Here is a 23386-nt window from a genome sequence, read left to right as displayed (position 1 = left end):
CGTCTTGTGGAGTAGGACCGTCCAGTCCCTCCAGCAAGAGCATATCCCGCGATACTCCTCCTTCAGAAGGAGGAACAGCGACAGACCCCTGACGGTCGCCTCCAACTACTTGCGCGTACGTTCTGGTCGGTCCTAAAACCGTGCCCGAGCCGTACGGCGTCATAGCTGGGGTCACGAGGCGGCGCACCTCTCGTGATCGCTCCTCGGTACCTCTCTCCTCCCGGTATAGCCCGAGGAGGTTGAAGGTACGGGAGAGGCAGACCTGACGCTCCCCCTCGCTCGCTGGCAGGACCAGCGTGCGTGAGGGCTGCTGCTGATCGTCAACACCGCGGTGACGGTCGAGCAGCATGCCTAGCCTTGCCGCTCGCGCCTGGGGCGATTGGCCTCTGGCTGAGAACGTCGAGACCGATCTCTAGCGTCAGGCGAGCTGCCGCTGGTCACCGTCTCCGCCCGGTCCCATCGGGAGCGGCGGACGGGTGACCTGCTAGGCTCTCTGTCGCGTCGAGACCGGCCAGCGTCCTCTCGGCGTGTCAACCGCTGGTACCGGCGGCCGTGGGGACTCCTTCCTCGCCTCAACCCGTGGCCGGTCAGCGACCGTCACGTCAGCCCGAGCAGCCAGTTGATCGCTGCGAGAGCGTCCACTGGCCTGGCGAGAGCGTGTGCACGACCTCTCGCCAGTCTTCTGTGCTCCGCGCCGCTGTCTTGACGGCGAGCGAGCTCGGGCGTCAAAACTTTGGCTGGACGGTCTTCTTTGGAAGAGCGTCCACTTCGGTGCTTCTCGCGAACGAGAAGCGGCCGAGACGGAACCGAAACCTGGTTAGCGGCAGAACCGCTAGCACCAGGTGAGGACGCACCAGCCGAGGCTGGTGCACCTCTGGTCCCCGTCGACTTCTTCTTTGCAGAAGAAGCGACGGGCCCCGTTCCCGAAGGAACAGGAGGACCAGCAGAAGAGCTCCCCAGCTCGCCTGAGCGAGCCGGGGAGGGCCTTAGAAGATCCCGAAGGAGTCTTTCTTAGGGGGGGAGGAGGCAACCTTCTTCTTCTTCGGCTGTTTTAGCCTTAGAAGTCGAAGGGGAAGGAGAGGTCAGCAGACGACGAAGAAGACGACGAAGACGACGACGACACCTTCTTCTCTTCCTCTTCTTCTTCGCCAGGCTCCGCAGGACAGACTCAGGTCTTCCATCCAGGAGCCGGGGCAGTTGCCGAAGCAACAGGGCCGACTGCACCTGTCCGGAAAGACCTGAGACTGTGACAGCACACCAACAGCAGGAACAACAGGAACAGGTCCTGGGAACGGCAGGAACGGCAGGAACATCTGAAAGTGAATGAGCAGCAGCCTGATCTTGAAAAGGAATGAGCGGCTGGGACAGCAACAGGTACGGCAGGCACGGCAGGTAACCACAGGAGAGCCAGGCGTCCTGTCGGCAGCTACCGTCATCCTCGGCACTGGCGGCAGGTCCAGGGAGTACTCTTTGGCAGCGGAAGTCCGGGGTCGGCAATACAAAAAACCAGGTGGTGGTGGCACGTCCTCTTTGGCACGGCAGTAATGGGTTTTTGTATAGCAGCCGTGGGTGTCACCGACATTATATGTGGCGTATACACCAGATGCGGTGGCATCTCATATGCTGGTGTCGTTTGACTGTGGTTGTAGTAGTGGTCACCGCACCATGAGTGACCACTGCCGACCCCGCCAACCGCTGAATCAACCCTTGGATGCTCGGCACTCCCTGCAGTCCCAGCGACTCCCACACCTGTCCCAGGTCGTCCTTCGCTGATGGCACACCTGCGGAAGCAACAGTCGGGTTAGTCAGAGGGGTTTCCTCACGCCTGGGAGAAGAACCCCCCCCACCGAGAGCGGACGGAAGACCCGGAGTACAACTGGACGTCCGGGTAGCGGGCGCCCTCATCCACACTCGACGGATCGTGAGAGAGAGAAGGACTCCGCTACCCCCCCCGCAGGGAAGGCGCGAAACGTGGGGGCTGGCCGGTGGGGGCAGGAAAGAGGACGAAGTGTCCGTTACCAAAGGAGTCACTGGACTTTCCGATGACTTCTTGGGCGGCCTAAGTCTCTTCCTGCCCTCGTACAGCACCCACTGCGCCTCGGACCAATTCATACATATTACACAGGGCTCGTTGCGGGAGCACTCTCGCCCCCACCCCCGACAACGAGTACAAACCTCGTGAGGATCTACATCGACAAACGATCTAAATCCCCCACATACTACGCCCCTCCAGCCCGGGACACACTCTACACGGGCGACCGGAGGGCGTGGTGATATCTCCATTTCTTCTTCACTCATTGCAAAGATCAATAAAAGAAATGCACAAGTACTTACAATCACTCTGATTTATACAGAAAAGAGAGGCAAATACTCACTCAAAGCAAACGACAAAGCGGGCAGAGCGATGACGAGCACGTCCTTCCCACACACGGCCGAAAGCAAAAGTGATTTGTTTACCTCCCAGTCGCGCGACGATCGGACAAGCAGTTAACTCCACCGTCTCCCTTGTTCGAAGCTTATTACGACCGTTCCAGCTGCCGCTAGCTACTTCCTATTGTTAAAGGACCGAGGGTTTGTATTACGTATCGAACAATGTATATTTCTTTTTTGTGTATTAATAAACCAATACTATTTTATTTATCATAATTTAATCATGAATGATGATCCCTTTGCTCATACATCGTAGCCTGGGGCACTGCTTGAGGCAAGATGGGGCACTCCTTCCTACGTAACCCCTCTCTCCCCTTCACTAACTCGGCTTATTACAGCGAATTTTCTTCTGTATGTTAGCGAGATGTTTTCCTTGTATTTTCCTCTTTGGCATGATGATATTCTTGCCGAAACAAAGATAAACAAAAAACGTAAATGCAGAGAATGTCAGAGGTGAGACTCGAAGGTGTACTCTCTTTTTACAAAAGACAATTGATAAATCATAATTATTATGAATTTCATATTCCATTTTGGGTATTAAAAAACCAAAACTATGTTATTTATCATAAATAAAGATCTCTTTGCTCAAAGATCGTAGCCTTGGGCACAGTGTGACGTGTGCTGTCAGGCAAGAAGGGGGCGTTACTAAGCAACCCTCCCCTCTCTCTTCACTAACTACGCGTATATTATGATATTCTGTAATAATACTTGAGCGATTTTTCTTTGTCTGTATGTTAGCGAGATGTTTTCCTTGTCTTTTCCTCATTGGCATGATGAACTTCTTGCCGAAACATACATAAACATACGTAAACACAAGCGAATGTCACGAGGTGAAACTCGAACGTGTTATCTACTTGAAGTCTATGGTCCAACTGATTCATGATTGAACCAGATACTTGCTTATGCGAGCCACGGAATCTCTACAGATGCCATTTCTCACAATTTCTTTGCCAATAATTATCAAATTTACGATAACAGAAGAAATATTGCACTTTCTTGTACGGATGAATGTTTTAGGCTTATTGAGTTATGTTTACTAATTACCCTGTAACTACGAAAGTAAGAGGAATTTTGACGAAATATTTCGTATACGTATTCTCAATTGCCATATGAAGCTCCATGAATTTTTTCATGACTTTGCATTTTTCGCCCTATACCACCATATATAGGGGTTCCGGCCGGCCCCCTTAAACGCTAGGCAGTGTTTAAGATTGTTGTGAAGTGTGTTCCAGCATCTATGGGTATGAGTGGTGTGCGGATTTAGCACAGGAAATGGCAAGTTTGTTGACACAAGTGCCTTCACAAAAATTGAGATAGCGTCAATCTTCTATATGTTAGGCGTTTTCAGTAAAATTTTCGAAAGCATCATGGAGGTAAGTTAACACTGTGCATGGCTAGACTTCCATTAACTTCTGTTTAATGGGAAATTAGGGCCTTAAATTATTAATATTAGAGCGAAAACACTTAGTACTTCGAGGAAAATAGAAGTCTCGAGGTGTTGCTTCCACGAAGGTTGGCTTATGACTGACATCTAGCTAATTCAGGATACTAGTAGTAGAAGTGTTGTTAGGGATAATATCACGACAGGCCAACCCTCATCACGGTGGACGGGTCTTATTCACTCGATATTTAATTGTGAAACAAGAATACAATTGCAACTCTAAGCATACCATTTAAAAGACTGAAGTTTTGTCAACATATTGTGATATATGAAAGCCCCATACGAACTAAAATAAGCATGTGAGCTCTTCGTAAATATGTTTTCAAGGCAGTTTTGAAATCCAATATGGCGGCTACGTTTTGCATGGACGGTTCTCATCAGTGGCGGCCACCATCTTTCCCAGCCTTCCCAGCACTCATTTGAACAATGTTAGCGTATATATGTAACGTTTATTGATCTTACTCAAGATTGCAGTTGTAATCAGCACAATAAAACACATTTTGTTGCCTATATTAGTGAAAGTATGAAACTTGTTATTCCCCCCGGGGTTATGGTTTGAACTGAATTCATTCTTACCTTGTAATCGGCGGTTTTTTATCCTTACTGCCATCACAACTGAAACTCTACAGTGCTTATTTGATTGTTATTATACACATTTTGGTCTCAGTTCACTCCACATTGCACTTTAAACCCGTTGCTGTTCCTGGTTTCTAAGCGTGCGCGCCATAAACACAATTACGAACAGCAGACGACGACAGACGACGAAACTGCAAAGTTTTATTCCCTAAACTGTTTACTTTACTCGTTATTTAGTTTAAATATGACAATTTGTCGAAAATTGCATTTTTCCTAACTATACAAACCTGAGGTCCTTTAACAATAGGAAGTAGCTAGCGGCAGCTGGAACGGTCGTAAGCTTCGAACAAGGGGAGAACGGTAGTTACTGCTTGTCCGACAGTCGCGCGCCGCGCGACTGGGAGTATAAACAAATTCACTTTTGCTTTTGGCCCATGCAAAATACGCAGAGTGAGGGGGTGGCATGAGAGGGACTATATGTAAAGGACCTCAGGTTTGTATAGTTAGGAAAAATGCAATTTTCGACAAATTGTCATTTGTTCCGATACGTAATACAAACCATCGGTCCTTTAACAATAGGAAGACTCACTTCTTGGTGGGAGGAATCTGAGTCTTTTGATGAACAGACTGGTGTTCGTCCATCCCTGGAATGCCTCCCTGGTCGTAAGAGCGAGGGAGGGATCCAAGCCTCTGTCCGATTGATCGGCGGGGTGTGCACCGCAGATCAATGGTCAGACCCTCCGGGCCGAAGTACTAAGAGAGAGGCAAGCGTATCTCTTCGTACCAGCAAGCAAGAACTTGTTCCTAGTTTGCAAGAGGCAACATAAAGTATGGGTTGTCTCAAGCTGGCATCCACTTCCTCCCCCTTGTTGGAGGAAGTGGTGGATATACGCTCCTATCCCTAGTGAAAGGGATAGGATGGGGCTCTGTGAGTAGCTCACCTGCATCTTGTCCTTATCCAGCAGGGTGACGACCGTGTCCCTCTAACCACAGGTAGAGGGGCAGAAAAAGATGTGAAGAGGAGCCAGTCACACTCTCATTCACCATCCATTCTTACGGTCACACCAGGACTCGATGCTGTTCAGCCTGCGAGGGTCTAGTTCGCTACACAACGTGTTGAGCAGCCACCACGGTCCCAAGGAAAAAGATCCAAGGACCTGTGGGCAATATCCCGAAGGTAGAAGGAAGGGCATGTGGTCTGGTTGGACCAGACCCCTGCCTTCAGTACCTGCGCCAAGGAGAAGTTCTTGTGGACAAAAGGCAGCATCTCCTTCGCATCGAAGGCGGTGAAGTCCATTAGGGAGGGGATTGTGAACGACTCGAACCAATCGTCAGGGACCGAAGGGTTCTGAGTCTTCGCTACGAAGTTCGGTACGAAATCGAGCGTCACGGATCCCCATCCCCTGGGTGCCTGACTTCGCAGGAGAAGTCATGCAGTTCCTCAGAGGAAAAGAAGGAAATAGTCGCATGACCTATCCCTCTTCTCTACTTCGGTGATGTCCAGTACCCATACTGTCTGTCCGTTAGCAACGAAGTCTCTCGCATCCTCCTATCCCCATGCAGCGAAGTTCTCGGTAGTGGATAGGACACCGACACTCCATGGTGGGTGTCAATGGTATGGGTACTGTGACAAGCTATTAAAACGAAGTAATGGTTGCTGTGTAACAACCGAACTAAGTCAACCAGCGTAATTCGTAACTGACTCGGGCGCTCTGACAGCTGCCGACTGACTGCGTTCGGTAGGAGCAAGTTGTCAAAGCATCCGAGTAAGTCACGTGACCTTCGCCTTTAAAGGGTTATTGCCGAGAGACCAAACAAATGATGTATTTGTTTGTCACCAATGCCGGACAGCGAGGTGATGATTCTCTTAAGGCATGTACCCCAACAGGCGAAAGTCAATTGCCTTCTAGAGACCGAGGTCCCTGAAGGTAAAACATCTCATGTTTGTTGTCTCAGCTAAGGAGAAACAACACTATGTACGTTGAAGACGAAGGTAGATATTGAATGCAACCTACGTCTTCACATATGAATCGAGAGAAGGATCTCAAGATTCATAACCTGTGCTTACAAATGACTGAAAACGCTACCCGCTATTTCATTGCTGTCCGGTGAGAAGTCGTAGTTGCAATGAAAGCGGGGCGTTCTTCGGTAATGAAAACACAGGTGAAAGCCGCCTGAAGAACTGCTTCTCATGGGCTGAACATTTGGAGGTAGAGCTGTCAGGTCGGAGAGTAGGCGATGTCTTCTGACACATCCTGTAATTCGGGTTGAACAATGAACAATTGTACACCTACGAATACGAGATATTTTGAAGACAAAACTCAGATGTCTGCAAAATCATTCGCATTATCGCAGTGCGATGCAGCGGGAGACTTGTACAGACTTCTGTTACCGTGCGGTAAACAGAAAGATGAAAGAGTCCAAGAGATATCTCTGTTGAAAATTCTCGCAATGTCGAAGGCGATGGAATCTAGCGTCACCGCAGTAGATGGTCCTTCATTATTGCGAGAATCCCCGTTAATCAGAGACCTAAGTCCATGATTGTTTAGGCAGAGATACGGTTCGGTAGTCAATCCAGCAGGGGAGAGAGAGACATACATGACCGTGAATCTCGGAGGCCCAGCTGATACTGAGCTGCTACCAGGCAGTTCAATACGCAGTGGTTGAGCCTGCTGACTCGTCATCCTGAGTTGCCAGGTAATCCATTATTCCACGAAGGAATGCGTTCGGCTAGAACTACCGAGCATAAAAGATATGCTCGGGCAATTATATTTAGGCGAAACGAATTTCGGTAAAATATAAAAGTTGAAATGGTGTTGTCGTGACAAAATGACAATTTGTCGAAATTGCATTTTTCTAACTATACAAACCTGAGGTCCTTTAACAATAGGAAGTAGCTAGCGGCAGCTGGAACGGTCGTAAGCTCGAACAAGGGGAGAACGGTAGTTTAACTGCTTGTCCGATCGTCGCGCGCCGCGCGACTGGGAGGTAAACAAATCACTTTTGCTTTTGGCCCATGCAAAATACGCAGAGTGAGGGGTGGCATGAGGAGGGACTTTATGTTAAAGGACCTCAGGTTTGTATAGTTAGGAAAAATGCAATTTTCGACAAATTGTCATTTGTTCCGATACGTAATACAAACCATCGGTCCTTTAACAATAGGAAGACTCACTTCTTGGTGGGTGGAATCTGAGTCTTTTGATGAACAGACTGGTGTTCGTCCATCCCTGGAATGCCTCCCTGGTCGTAAGAGCGAGGGGAGGGATCCAAGCCTCTGTCCGATTGATCGGGTGTGCACCGCAGGATCAATGGTCAGACCTCTGGGCCGAGTACTAAGAGAGAGGCAAGCGTATCTCTTCGTACCAGCATTGTAAGAACTTTTTCCTTACATGAGCAAATGTAAAGTAATGGGTTTGTCTCATGTTGGCATCAAACACTTTCTCCCCCTTGTTGGAGAAAGTGGTGATATTTACTCCTATCTCTAGTTAAAGAGATAGGATGGAGCTCTGTTGAATAGCTTACCTGCATCGGACTCCTTTCCAGCAAGGTAACGACCGTATCCCTCTGCCCACAGGTAGAGGTAGAAAAAGATGGTGAAGAGAAGCCAGTCACTCTCTCATTCACACATTCATTCTCCCAGTCATACCAGGAATCGATGCTGTTCTGCCTGCTCGGGTGCTGGGTAAGCTTACACAACGTGTTGAGCAGCCACCACAGGTCCCAAGGAAAAAGTATCCAAGGACTTGTGGGCAATATCCCGAAGGTTAGAAGGACGTGAAGGTGGTCTGGTTGGCCCAGGACACCTGCCTTCAGGACCTGCGCCACGGAGAAGTTCTTACGGAACGCTAAGGAGGGGTCCGATACCTCTGACTTCGTGGGCTCGGACGGAGCGTACGGATGTCGTCGCTACCATCAGCTTCGTACGCTCTCCTGATCACCTCACGTAGCCAGAAAGAAAGCGTGTTCTGGAGACTTCTTTCTTGGTGACCCCAGTGCTAACGAAGAGGCGTCGACACTCAGGCCTGAGATGTCGAGTTCTCTTCAGATAGCGCCGTAGCGCCCTCACAGGACAAAGCAGCATCTCATCCGCATCGTTATCTGTAAAGTCCAGCAGGGAGGGGATCGTGAAAGACTCGAACCTGTCGTCAGGGATCGACGGATTCTGAGTCTTAGCTACGAAGTTCGGGACGAAATCGAGCGTCACAGATCCCCAGCCTCTGGTATGTTTCACATCAAAAGAAAGGCCATGTAGTTCCCCTACTCTCTTCGCCGATGCCAGGGCCAGCAAGAAGAGGGTCTTGAGGGTCAGATCCCTGTCTGACGACTCTCGGAGTGGCTCGAACGGTGTTCGAGTCAGCTCTAAGGACGAGAGTCACGTCCCACGCAGGGGGCTGAGTTCCCTGGGTGGGCAAGACCTTTCGAAGCTCCTCATAGCAAGGATATCTCGAACGAATTCGTGATGTCCAGTCCCCTCAGTTTTAGGACGAGAGCCAGAGCGGCTCTATATCCCTTGACTGTGGGTACTGAGAGGAGCTTCTCTCGGCGAAGAAACACGAGGAAATCCGCTACCTGCTGAAGAGTGGCTCTTGAGAGGAGACAAAACTGTCTACGACACCAACACAGAAGACGGCCCAACTTCCCCTGGTATACAGCTGCAGAGGACTGTCTGACGTGTCCAGCCATCTCTGTTGCTGCGCTACGAGAAAAGCCTCTCGTTCGCAAGAGATGGTGGATAACAGCCAGCCGTGAAGTTGAAGGGACTGGACTGCGCGCTGGGTACCGTTCTACGTGTGGCTGGGCTAGAAGGTTGTGCCAGTTGGGTAGCTCTCTCGGTGCGTCTGCAAGAAGAGCCAGCAGGTCCGGATACCAAACGGCTTGCGGCCGTTTGGGAGCCACCAGGATCATTCTGAGATTGGGAGTGACCAGCGCTCGACTGATCACTTTCCGAATCAGACAGAAGGGAGGAAAGGCGTAAGCGAAGAGGTTGTCCCAGGGGTGTTGGAGAGGTCCTCTGCAGCTGCCCATGGGGTCCGGCACGGCCGAGAAGAACACCTGTATCTTCCTGTTGTGCCGGGTGGCGAACAGGTCTACGACCGGTCGCCCCCACAGGTTGAAGAGCCTTTCCGCCACGTCTTGGTGTAGAGACCATTCGGTCCCTATCACCTGATCCCGACGGCTGAGCTTGTCTGCTACTACATTCCTCTTGCCTGGAATGTAGCGTGCTGACAGCTCTATCGAGTGAGCCGTGGCCCACTCGTGCACCTGCACCGTCAACGATGGAGCGGAAGAGACACTAGCCCCCCCTGCTTGTTGACATATGCCACTACTGTGGTGTTGTCGCACATCAACACCACTGAGTGTCCCACCAAGCGGTCCCGAAACTCTTGGAGAGCGTTGAACGCCACGCCTTGAGTTCCAGGACATTGATGTGAAGGTGCTTCTCGTGATGGTCCCACACACCTGCAGTCAGCAACTCCTCCAGGTGTGCGCCCCATCCCTCGGTCGATGCGTCTGAGAACAGAAGCATCTCCGGGGGGGGAGTGCGTATGGGCACTCCTCTTAAGAGGTTCTTGTCGTCGAGCCACCAGGCTAGGTCCTGCCTCACCTTGTCCGTGATAGCCACAGGAAAGTAAGGAGGATCCTTGGCTGAGACCAACTCTCCCTTAGCCTCCACTGGAGAGACCGCAGGTGAAGACGCCCGTGAGGGACTAACTTCTCGAGTGACGACAGATGGCCGATCACGACTTGCCATTGCTGTGCTGCCTGTTCCTGCCGCGACAGGAACCGGCCGGCTGCCTCCCTGAATTTGCTGATACGCAAGTCTGCGGGAAAGACTTGCCCTGCTACCGTATCTATCAGCATACCCAGGTACTTCATCTTCTGCTTGGGTTCGAGATCGGACTTCTCGTAGTTTATCACGATCCCCAGATCGCGACCAAAACTTGAGGAGTCGATCTCTGTCCTGTAGCAACTGCGAGCGAGCTCGCCAGGACCAGCCAATCGTCGAGATACCTCAGAAGACGTATCCCGTTCGAATGGGCCCAAGCCGACACCAGAGTGAACACTCGCGTGAACACCGTGGGGCGGTTGAGAGACCGAAACAAAAGTGCCTGAATTGGTACACCGTCCCGTCGAAGATGAAGCGGAGGTACTTTCTGGAGGACTGATGGATGGGTATTTGAAAATACGCGTCCTTCAGGTCCACCGAAAGCATGAAATCGTTCCCCCTGATCGAGTCGAGCACTGAGCGTGCCGACTCCATCGTGAACCGCGTCGTGCGAACGAAGCGGTTCAGGGGAGAGAGGTCTATCACCGGGCGCCAGCCCCGATGCCTTCTCCACTAGGAAGAGGCGGCTGTAAAAGCCTGGTGACTGGTCCTCCACGATTTCTACAGCTCGTTTCGCCAGCATGGTCTTGATCTCCTGTCGAAGAGCGTTGTCCTTTGCTGATCCCCGGACATAGGTCTGTAGATGGACCGGTTTGGAGATGAGGGGGGGCGAGACTCGAAGGGTAGTAGATATCCCTCCCGAAGGACAGCTACTACTCCAGTTCTCGGCGCCGTAGCGCTGCCAAGTCGCCCAATGGCTCGCCAGGCACCCCCCCACTTCCGGCAGCAGGTGAGGGGGAACGCCGTCCCTAGCGTTTCCCTCCTCGTTTCGACTTCTTTCCAGCACCTCCTCGGGGAAAGGAGGGTTGGGAGGAGGGCTGATTGCGGCCTCCTCTCGCAGAAGTCGAAACAACTGGAGTCTTCACCCGGGGTTTGGACGGTGCAAAAACCGTCTTCGCCGCCGTGGAAGCGCTAGCCAAGCTCTTGGTTTGGCCGCAGTTACTCGAGGTTGCCCAGAAACCTTCGAGACTGCCTGGTGGACTAAGCGGTCACTCTCGTCAGTGCGCCGCCGTTCCACCGCAGCGTCCACCATCTCTCCAGGAAAGAGAGCTGGGGAACTCCTAAGAGGTCCATTTCTTAGCCCGAGTGCCGCCTCACGCCCAGCCCCCTTGGTCACTCGGGTAAGGACTGCATCCCTACGCCGAAGAACCAAGTTGGCCCACAGGTTAGCAGTCTGATGGGCGAGGTAAGAGATTGCTCTTCCTCCAGACTGGCACAGTCTCCTGAAGGAAGCGTCGTCTTCGAGAGCAGAACTCCCGGAGCCGGCCGCCACCTTGGATATTGTGAGGGACCACAAATCCAACCAGGAAACTGCCTGGAATGCTGCCATAGCGGTAGCTTCCAGGGCAAGTGCCTCCTGCTGCGAGAACCATAGGTTCTCCGACAGGAGCTGCTGCAGGGACACACCTGGAGTCAGCCTCGCTAACTCGGGTTTAACCTGTTTCGGCAGTATCGGGTCTTCCTGATGGCACGTGAGAAACGCCCTCTGCCGCTGTAGAGGAGGAGGAAGCAGCTTAGAGGACCGTCCGGATTTTAGCGAGTCCTCCCGGTCCTGAGACGAGATTCTCCACCTGATCCAGGACTGAGTCCGCAAGCTCTGATCGTGGCAACCCCATCATCATTTTGGCTCCCTCTTGGGACCCCAAAATGACTCGAGCCGGGACGTGGGCTCTGATGGTGGTAGCGGCGATCCTTCCGCGAGGCCATTATGCAGACGCATCAGCTTAATGACTTCCGCGAAGTTTCCTCTGTATCTCGTCACAGCGTCCTGTGGAGTAGGAACGTCCAGTCCCTCCAACAAGAGCATATCCCTCGATACTCCTCCTTCAGAAGGAGGAACAGCGACAGACCCCTGACGGTCGCCTCCAACTACTTGCGCGTACGTCCTGGTCGGTCCTAAGACCGTGCCTGAGCCGTACGGCGTCATAGCTGGGTCACGAGCGGCGCACCTCTCGTGATCGCTCCTTGGTACTCGCTCGCCTCCCGGTATAGCCCGAGGAGGTTGAAGGTACAGGAGAGGCAGACCTGACGCTCCCCCCGCGCTCGCTGGCAGGACCAGCGTGCGTAGAGGGCTGTTTGCCGATCGTCAACCCGCGTGACGGTCTAGCAGCGGCCTAGCGTCGCCGCTCGCCTGCGGGGCGATTGGCTCGGCTGAGAACGTCGAGACCGCTCTCTAGCGTCAGGCGAGCTGCCGCTGGTCACCGTCTCCGCCCGGTCCCATCGGGAGCGGCGGACGGGTGACCTGCTAGGCTCCCTTTCGCGTCGAGACCGGCCAGCGTCCTCTCGGCGCGTCAAACCGCTGGTACTAGCCGTGGCTGGTACCGGCGGCCGTGGGGACTCCTTCCTCGCCTCAACCCGTGGCCGGTCAGTGACCGTCACGTCAGCCCGAGCAGCCGGCTGGTCGCTGCGAGAGCGTCCAGTGGCCTGGCGAGAGTCGTGTGCACGACTCTCGCCAGTCTTCTGCTCCGTGCCGCTGTCTTGACGGCGAGCGAGCTCGGTCGTCGAAACTTTGGCTGGACGGTCCTCTTTAGAAGAGCGTCCACTCGGTGCTTCTCGCGAACGAGAAGCAGCCGAGACGGAACCTGGCTTAGCGGCAGAACCACTAGTACCAGGTGAGGACGCACCAGCCGAAGCTGATGCACCTCTGGTCCCCGTCGACTTCTTCTTTGCAGAAGAAGCGACGGGCCCCGCACCCGAAGGAACAGGAGGACCAGCAGAAGAGCTCCCCAGCTCGCCTGAGCGAGCCGGGGCCCTTAGAAGATCCCGAAGGAGTCTTCTTAGGGGGGGAGGAGGCAACCTTCTTCTTCTTCGGCTGTTTTGGCCTTTAGAAGTCGAAGGGGAAGGAGAGGCAGCAGACGACGAAGAAGACGATGAAGACGATGACGACACCTTCTTCCTCTTCCTCTTCTTCTTCGCCAGGCTCCGCAGGACAGACGTCAGGTCTTCCATCCAGGAGGGAGCCGGGGCAGTTGCCGAAGCAACAGGGCCCGACTGCACCTGTCCGGAAGGACCTGAGACTGTTACAGCAACACCAGCAGCGGGAACGGCAGGAACAGGTGTCCGGGAACAGCAGGAACAGCAGGAACATCTGAAATTGAATGTGTACCTGAAATGGAAAGAGTCGCTGGAGCGACGGCAGGCACGGCAGTACTAAGGGAGAGCCAGGCGTCCTGTCGACAGTCACCGACATCCGTGGCACTGGCGCAGGTCCAGGGGGTACTCTTGGGGCAGCGGAAGTCCGGGGTCGGCAAAGGAAAAAATCCAGGTGGTGGTGGCATCGTCCTCTTTGGAACGGCGGCAATTGGCTTTTGTACTGCCACCGTGGGTGTCACCGACATGTGAGGCGTATATACAAGATGTGGTGGCATCTCATACGCAGGGGTAGTTAATGTGGTCGTCGTGGTGGTCACCGCACCATGAGTGACCACGGCCGACCCCGCCAACCGCTGTATCAACCCCTGGATGCTGGGCACTCCCTGCAGTCCCAGCGACTCCCACACCTGTCCCAAGTCGTCCTTCGCTGCTGGCACACCTGCGGAAGCAAGAGTCGGGTTAATAGGAGGGGCTTCCCCGCGCCTGGGGGGCGAAATTCCCCCCCCAGAGCGGACAGAAGACCCCGAATACAACTGTACGTCCGGGTAGCGGGCGCCCTCCTCCACACTCGACGGATCGAGAGAGGAAAAGGACTCCGCTACCCCCCCCCGCAGGGAAGGCGCAAACCGTGGGGGCTGGCCGGGAGGCAGGAAAGAGGACGAAGTGTCCGTCACCAAAGGAGTCACTGGACTTTCCGATGACTTCTTGGCCGGCCTAAGTCTCTTCCTGCCCTCGTACAGCACCCACTGCGCCTCGGACCAATTCATACAAACCATACATGGCTCGTTACGAGAGCACTCTCGCCCTCGACAACGAGTACAAAAACCTCGTGGGGGTCCACCTCCACAAAGGACCTGAACCCCCCACATTTACGTCCCTCCAGCCCGGACACACTCTACGGCGACGGGCGACTGGAGGGCGCGGTGAAAATTTCAATTTCCTCTGATTCACTCATTGTAATCATTGAAATAGAGAAAAAAGTACTTACTATCACTCCTGATACACAGAAATAGAAACCAAATACTCAAGAATTGAAGCAAACGACAAGCGGGCAGAGCGATGGCGAACACGTCCTTCCCACACACGGCCGAAAGCAAAAGTGATTTGTTTACCTCCCAGTCGCGCGGCGCGCGACGATCGGACAAGCAGTTAACTACCGTTCTCCCCTTGTTCGAAGCTTACGACCGTTCCAGCTGCCGCTAGCTACTTCCTATTGTTAAAGGACCGATGGTTTGTATTACGTATCGGAACAAACCATAAGTATATAAAATTGAAACTGAAAACTCCTGGGAGGTTGCAGGCAACCCCGAGTTGCAGTTCAATTAGAATACTTCTCGTCTAAGTCGCAATCCGTAGAATAACTAGGATATGCGCCTACCCCTCGGACAAGTCAACTGCTTAGCAGAATCAGGTCGCGAGGTTAATATACGTAGTATATTTGTAGGATTCTGAACAACGATCTCCATCCTAAATTCTTTCCTTCAAGAAAACAAAATAAGGATTGGAGATCGACCACCTTCGTTCTCTATCAAAGAGAGTGAAGGAGAAGTCTTCCTCGAAGGAAAGCTTCAATGGTGAACAGAATACTAAGACGATAGTTCAAGCCAAACTGGATATTCCCGTCCGATCTCCTCTATTCCAGGTTGGTCGCCTACTGTGAGATAGTTTCTTTCAGCAGCAGTCTTCTTCACAATGCTAGAAATTCCAGGAATTCGAGCATAGGCGAGGTTCCCGATTATCGTGTAACATATCGGGGATTCTCGTCTCGCTCACTTTGGACCGTGGTCTCGCGTAAGTGTTTGAAGATCGTAAAAAACTCGAACACTCTGAATGCGCTAGAAATTCCGTAGAATTCTAAGCAGTCTGCGAAACCCCCACCGAATTCGTCAAACGATATCGGCTGGTGGTCCTCTCGATTCCCGTAGAAATCGAGAATGGAGCAGGATTCCTCCTCAACGACCGGGCTTACGTCAGGTAGGACCCGAAGGTCCCCCCGGTAGCGCAGTCCCGAACGTGGGATCCTACAAAGAAATCTCTGTAGGATCCTTCCCCTTTCCCTCGTAGCCGTAAGGAGAGAGGGAATGGGGAAGGAATTGGATACTCGCTCGCCTCCCAGTGGAACTAGCAGTTGGAGAAGAGTAGGAGCAGCCATCGCCTTGCGGCGATGGCCTCTCAGAGTCTGGGAAAACGTATCGTCAGGAGAAAACGTTTTCCCGCGGAGGGTACGAACTCTCACAGTAGGTAAGGGTCTGCCGCCACTGTGAACGTCGTCTGGGTGGGGCTGATCGACACCTGACAGGAGAGAGCCGATACCGTCCTCCGACCTCATTCCAGTCCTCGTCGAGGTCGAAACCTCTCAGGAGGACCGAAGGAGTATTTAAATACGGTGTCCGAAGACACGTAGAAAGAAAACGCCGCTGTCGCAGTAGAGGAGGTGGGGAAGTAGCTTGATCGACCGGCCAGAACTGAGAGAGCCTTCTTGTCCGGAGACGAGACACTGGTTCGAGACAGAATCGGCAAAGCTCCGATCGCGGCAGAACCCACCGTCGGTTTGGGTTCCCTCTCGGGCCCCAAAACGACTCGAGCAGAGACGTGGGCTCTGCTGGTGGGAGCGGCAATCCTTCCGCAGGGTCATTATGCTGACGAATCAGCCTTAATGACTTCTGCAAATTCCTCTGTATCTCGGGAGTAACCGCGTCTTGCGGAGTAGGACCGTCCAGTCCCTCCAACAAGAACAGATCCCTAGATACTCCCTCCTTCAGAAGGAGGAAGAGCGGCAGACCCCTGACGGTCGCCTCCAGCTAATTGCGCGTATGTCCTGGTCGGTCCTAGAACCGTGCCTGGTCCATACGGCGTCATAGCGGGGTCGCGAGCGGCGCACCCTCTCGCGATCACTCATAGGTACCTCGCTCCTCCCGGCGTAGCCGAGGAGGTTGAAGGTACAGGAGAGGCAGACCTGACGCTCCCCCTAGCTCGCTGGCCAGGACCAGCGTGCTTGGAGGGCTGCTGCTGATCGTCAACCCGCGGTGGCGATCGAGCAGCATGCCTAGCCTTGCCGCTTGCCTGAGGCGAGAGGCTTGGCTGAGAAGGTCGACGCTGATCTCTAGCGTCAGGCGAGCTGTTGCTGGTTTACCGTCTCCACCCGGTCCCGATGGGAGCGGCGTCAGGTGACCTGCTAGGCTCGCTGTCACGGTTGAGACCGGCGAGCGTCCTCTCGGTCGCGTCGAGCCGCTGGTACCAGCCGTGGCTGGTACCGACGGCCGCGGGGACCCCCTTCCTCGCCTCAACCCGTTATGGGAGAGGCAGACCTGACGCTCCCCCCTCGCTCGCTGGCAGGACCAGCGTGCGTGAGGGCTGCTGCTGATCGTCAACCCGCGGTGACGGTCGAGCAGCAGGCCTAGCCTTACCGCTCGCCTGGGGCGATTGGCTCGGCTGAGAACGTCGAGACCGATCTCTAGCGTCAGGCGAGCTGCCGCTGGTCACCGTCTCCGCCCGGTCCCATCGGGAGCGGCGGACGGGTGACCTGCTAGGCTCTGTGTCGCGTCGAGACCGGCCAGCGTCTCTCGGCGCGTCGAGTCGCTGGTACCAGCCGTGGCTAGGTACGGCGGCCGCGGGGACTCCTTCCTCGCCTCAACCCGTGGCTGATCAGCGACCGTCACGTTAGCCCGAGCAGCCAGTTGATCGCTGCGAGAGCGTCCACTGGCCTGGCGAGAGTCTCGTGTGCACGACTCTCGCCAGTCTTCTGCTCCGCGCCGCTGTCTTGACGGCGAGCGAGCTCGGCGTCAAAACTTTGGCTGGACGGTCTTCTTGGAAGAGCGTCCACTCGGTGCTTCTCGCGAACGAGAAGCGGCCGAGACGGAACCTGGTTTAGCGGCAGACCCGCTAGCACCAGGTGAGGACGCACCAGCCGAGGCTGGTGCCCTCTGGTCCCCGTCGACTTCTTCTTTGCAGAAGAAGCGACGGGCCCCGTTCCCGAAGGAACAGGAGGACCAGCAGAAGAGCTCCCCAGCTCGCCTGAGCGAGCCGGGCCCTTAGAAGATCCCGAAGGAGTCTTCTTAGGGGGGAAGGAGGCAACCTTCTTTTCTTCTTCGGCTGTTTGGCCTTAGAAGTCGAAGGGGAAGGAGAGAGCAGCGGACGACGAAGAAGACGACGACGACACCTTCTTCCTCTTCCTCTTCTTCTTCGCCAGGCTCCGCAGGACAGACGTCAGGTCTTCCATCCAGGAGGGAGCCGGGGCAGTTGCCGAAGCAACAGGGCCCGACTGCACCTGTCCGGAAAGACCTGAGACTGTGACAGCATCACCAACAGCAGGAACAACAGGAACATCTGAAAGTGAATGAGCAGCAGGCACCTGATCTGAAAGGGAATGAGCGGCTGGGACAGCAACAGGTACGGCAGGCACGGCAGGTACCACAGGAGAGACAGGCGTCCTGTCGGCAGCTACCGTCATCCTCGGCACTGGCGGCAGGTCCAGGGGGGTACTCTTTGGGCAGCGGCAGTCCGGGGTCGGCAATACAAAGAACCCAGGTGGCGGAGTGGCACCGTCCTGATTGGCACGGCAGGAATTGGTTCTGGATTGGCAGCCGTGGGTGTTACCGACATGACATGTGGTGTGTACACCAGGTGCGGTGACATCTCATATGCTGGTGTCGAGATTGTGGTTGTTGTAGTGGTTACCGTATCATGAGTGACCACTGCCGACCCCGCCAACCGCTGAATCAACCCCTGCAGTCCCAGCGACTCCCACACCTGTCCCAGGTCGTCCTCGCTGATGGCAAACCTGCGGAAGCAACAGTCGGGTTAATTAGAGGGGCTTCCTCGCGCCTGGGGGGAGCGAACGACCCAGAGCGGACGGAAGACCCCGAGTACAATCTGGACGTCCGTTACCAAAGGAGTCACTGGACTTCCGATGACTTCTTGTGTCCTCGTACAGCACCCAATGCGCCTCTGACGAATGCATACACGTTACACAGGGCTCGTTGCGGGAGCACTCTCGCCCCCGACAACGAGTACAAACCTCGTGAGGATCTACATCTACATCCAAGGTCGTCTCCCACGGATGTAGCACCTGCGGTAACATAGATAGATTAGTAAGAGGGGTTCCCTCCACGCACGGGGGGAAGACATGCCCCACCCCGAAACGCAAGGAAGCCCGCACATACAAAATACAATGAAGAAGCTGAGCGGGGGCAGGAAGGAAGGACGAAGAATCGGCTACCAACTTCCTGGCAGACCTTCGCTTCCCCCACCCCCGCACAGCAGTGAAAAGTAACATGAAAATGAAACAGAATACTGCCCTTGCGATTCACTTCATAGAACTTAAAGGAGAAAAGTCAATTCCCGGGTAAGAACGGAAACTTGATCCAATAATATGATGCTATCATAAAATATATATGAAAATGAAACAGAATACTGCACTTGCGATTCATTTCACATAAAAAATCGTAAGGATCAATTCCCGGGTAAGAACGAAAATTGATCCAGATTAAATTCATGCAATCATAAATGAAAATGAAAAGAATATTGCTATGCAATTGCGAATCCACTTTCATTGCATTCTATTATACAAAATTAAAAGTTCGTGCCGAGCGCAATCACACTCTCGGTAACGAACGCACAGGGCAAAAATATATGAAAAAAGTACTTACATTTTTCAATTACACCCTTTCGCCCAAATACATGACTCGGCGCGAGCGCGCCCGGCCCTCGGCACCGAGACATAATTTCAAGGGTTCATAATTAAGTAATGAAAATGAAAACAGTGTACTTACAGTTTCATTTTCAAGTCAAACAAACCATTAGTAGAAAACACAATATAAACAAAGCATACGACGATGAAGCGGGCAGAGAGCGATGACGAACACGTCCTTCACACCCGCGGCCGAAAGCAAAAGTGATTTGTTTACCTCCCAGTCGCGCGGCGCGCGACTGTCAAGCAGTTAACTACCGTTTCTCCCCTTGTTCGAAGCTTACGACCGTTCCAGCTGCCGCTAGCTACTTCCTATTGTTAAAGAAACCGATGGTTTGTATTACGTATCGGAACAAATACTTTGTTATTTAAAAATTTTGATTTAATTCATGTATATTATCCCTTTTTTGCAACCAAATTACCCCGAAAAATTACAGATATTTCTAAAGTAGATAAAATCAAATGTTTCTAACGTTTTCGTACATCTGGCTGCCGAAAACCATAGAGGAACGAATACGGAAAAGTGCATAGAGGAACGACTACGTTTTTTTTTTTTTTTTTGCTTTTTTGTTTTTGCTAGCACTTTTCATTGATTTCAGTCTTTATTAGTATTTTGAATTTCTTTAATAATCGTATGCCAGAAATAAATGTAACCTTTAATGTTTGCATGCTTTAATGTTTGCATGCTAAGAATGGCAAAATCATCGTTGCCACATTAGTGGAGGCTTCACACATACGCCGTTCCATTATTATAAACTGTTTCCATGAATTCTAGTTGTCATAGTAATGCAATAATGATAAAATTGCTTTAATATTTATGTATATATACTTCCAATACATAGCCTAATTTCACCAATTTCAACGTTTTGTGTGTAGTCTTATACCCAGTTTGGAGAGTCAACACATACCGAAATGGCAACAGAGAAGAGAGAGAGAGAGAGAGAGAAGAGAGAGAGAGAGAGAGAGAGAGAGAGAAAAAAAAAAAAAAAAAAGGAAAGGAACGGAGGAAACGAAGAAGAAAACGGGATGGCGGTGGGGGGGGGGGGGGGGGGGGGGGGGGGGGGGGGGGGGGAGGGGGGGGGGGGGGGGAGAGGGTAGGTGGAGCTTTATACGCGTGTTCGTATCCATTCTGCATAATGGAGTTTTTGTCTCTTGGTACAAGGACAAGTGTCGTTATTCTTTACGATTAGTGATTCAAGATACCCTTATAAATTACGGCACTGGGTGGGGGTAATGCACTAAATAGCAAAATCTCGTTCTGTTACGAGTGTTCGTTACAGAAATAGGTATTGCCCAAAAACGTGCTTGCACTGTCTCTGAAAAAACCCATAGTAGACATGCTGCTTAGTTGTCAATCAAGTTTTTATAACCAAGTATTTTTTACAAGCTAGCTATTGAATAAATTTGTATTTTTCTCAGTCAAAACATATGCCCCTCAATGCTAACTTTCCTCTTTTAACGACTTTCTGGTCATTGCAAATTCGGCCCCATAATTTCTTATGGTGCGAAAACAGACAGAGGCCCATGGACCGAAAACGATTGCGTCACACTACGGCGATAATCCAGCAGTAAAACATCTTCATATATCCAAAAACTAAATATAAAGATATATATGCGCATTACGATTATAACAATTACATGTATAGCTGATAACAATCTGCACGAATAACTGGTAAACTGTTCTGCAATGACAGTTGAGTATAGCAATTATTTACAATAGGTACGAAAGTCAAGATGTCGTGACGTCATAATACAGAACTTAAAAGAACGTTCTAATTCAGAAAAATAATTACTTAAATTTGAGTCAGAGTCGAGTTACTTTTTCAATAACGAATATTTTCAAATTAATCATCATAAATATGTAAAATATTGATGTTTTACTACTTATTTAAAAATAGCCAAGAGCACGCTTCTCGTCATCTTCTAACCCCAACAGCTGTTTACGCCTGGCTTGTTGTTGATGAGAAATCGTGTTTCGATTGTTGTGATAAAAAGTGCTCCAGCGTCTGTGGGTACAAGTGGTGTGCGGATTTATCACAGGAAATGGTTAGTTTAATTGACAACAAGCTACTCCGTAAACAATCGAGATGGCGTCAATCTCTAAAATACCTCGAGTTGTAAGTAAAAATGTTGAACGCGTTTTGGTGAGATTTGCACTACGTTTGAGACCGTTTTCAGTACCCTCTGTTTAAATCTGTTTAAATAAACTTAAAATTTGGCCTTAATTTCTAACTTTGGGGAGAAAATACTTACTTCGAAAGGAGAGTAGAGGTCTTTAGCTCCGTTTCTCACCAACAAGAAGTCGCGACTGATGCCCATCTCGGGTGTCAGGACGCGTTATAATGTACTTTTTCGGAGGGTGGCTTGCATTGATGGTAGCTGGCCTGCGTGGCTTGCTGTGATGATCTACCCTAGTATAACTATTCTGGAATAAAATTCCGTCACGAGATGTCCAATAACAAATAAATATGAAAATTGTTCCCATCGGTGGTAAGATACTTGGCCTAATTTTAGCCCATTTGCCGGTAGGTTTGCTAGACTACACAAAAGCAGCCTACCTAGCCTATACCTACTAGGTAGCTATAGGTATCTCATCTAAAGAATTTAGCAAATCTATTTTACTTTACCTATGGTGAAATATTAAAACGTTCATTAGCAACATGTATACATATGTTACCTTTCAACGATAGCGTGTAGCATTAACAAGACACGGGTAGATTCCTCATAAATCGGCTGAATGGTAGTCTGCGAACGGAAGCAGCAGTAGTAGTAGTAGAAATGATTTACTCTTTAACGGCTCGTCGTAGTTTGGCCATAGTTTGTGCTTGATTAAGATTAATTTTTCTTTGGTACGTACCACGTGCTTCTAATGAATTCTTTCATGGTTGCAATTTCATCTTTAGTGAGAGATATGTTGTGTAAAATATTAACTGTCAATTGTCTTTACTTTCCCGCAGTGACTACTGCATGATACTGATTTTGTTACAAGGCAGGAAGTGTTCTTAATTTACATTTTCTTATTTACATAGTAAACATTTGGTTTGTTAATCTATTCGTCATTTCCTGCCATTTACCTCAAATGTGTTTAATCAAGCTCTGTGTATCAATACTGTCGTCGTTCGTATGTCATAGCAGATTTCTTCTTTTATGCTCTTTAGATTTTCTAATGACACTCAATCACATACTTCTCCTTGACACACGTTTGTCTTCCAACACTGCCTGATGTCATTCATTTGTTCCCATTAATTTTTTCCAGCTCTCTTAAATTTAGGTTTAATTCTATTATAAACTCTCTAAAATTTGCCTGATTCTTAGCGACTATTCTTATTACTGTCACGAGTAGGGGAGACCGGGGCTAGTTGGCTACAGGGGTAAGTTGGCACCCTCAAAATAACTTTAAAGTTTACCAATAGATGACTCTAATACATATACTGTGTAATTGCCACCGTGCCACGTGGTTCCTCAGTTACCAGCAAAATTCTATAGAGATAGAATGTAGGAGCTCGAATTTTGATTTTGATGGTAGTTAGTAATTTTTTTTTCTTTCTGTTATTTGCTGTAACATCTATGCATTCATAGAATATTATTTTTCAGTTATAGCATAGTTTTCCTTATGGTTTAAAGATTCTATACCATTAAAATTAATAATTCAAGGCTTCTTGGTATGGACTGGTAAGTGTTTGTACGAAATGGTAGAGATGGGGCAAGTTGGCTCAAAACAAGAGGGACAAGTTGGCACATGTGCAGACTTGCCTCACGTTATTTGATAACAATAGGAAGCCTATTTATTTATATAATTTACGTTTTGTTTCTGGATTTTTGGAAGAATAATGAGATTAGTGCCCTATCAATTCCTCCAAATAAGTTGCAGTCCCTGGATGTTAGTGTTTATTTATACAGACCTCTGAAGAAATGTGTTAACAGGGCATGTGATTCGTGGAAGACTTGTAATCCAGGATCAAGTATGCCCATCTGTGACATTCCTGGTAATGTTTCCTCGGCTTTACCTCTAGCTGTTACTTATTCTGATGTTTTCAGTGGGTTTAGGGTTGCTGGAATTTCACCTTTGAATACAGACTATTTCAAGATTTTGATTTTACGGGTGCTTATGTAACAGATCGAGAGATGTCCGAAAAGACACATGGGCTTCAGATCAGTCATCAACGTGATACAGAGTTTAAGAACTGCTCCTGTTGATTCAGAAGAAAGCTCAGCTGAAGACAGCTTTTGTTTGGTAAGCCAGGAAGGGTCCAGTGAAGGGTATGTAACA

General features: G+C 50.8%; 1 protein-coding gene across 2 annotated transcripts in view; it reads right to left on the bottom strand.

The window, feature by feature from the left end:
* The window catches only part of LOC135205421 (large ribosomal subunit protein bL9m-like), a 66223-nt gene extending 44275 nt beyond the window's left edge, over positions 1–21948 (bottom strand). Inside the window, exon 1 of one of the 2 annotated variants that reach the window (XM_064235976.1) lies at positions 21794–21948. The gene's annotated coding sequence lies outside the window, so the exon portion shown is untranslated. Of the gene's footprint in view, positions 1–21743 lie in introns of both variants that reach the window. The other variant, XM_064235986.1, reaches the window with a different exon arrangement.
* Between the last annotated feature and the right edge of the window lie 1438 nt (positions 21949–23386).

This window comes from Macrobrachium nipponense, chromosome 11, assembly GCF_015104395.2.
Source record: "Macrobrachium nipponense isolate FS-2020 chromosome 11, ASM1510439v2, whole genome shotgun sequence".
Classification (NCBI taxonomy): domain Eukaryota; kingdom Metazoa; phylum Arthropoda; class Malacostraca; order Decapoda; family Palaemonidae; genus Macrobrachium; species Macrobrachium nipponense.
Note: the sequence above shows the minus strand (reverse complement) of the source record. Positions and strands in the feature narration are given on the sequence as shown.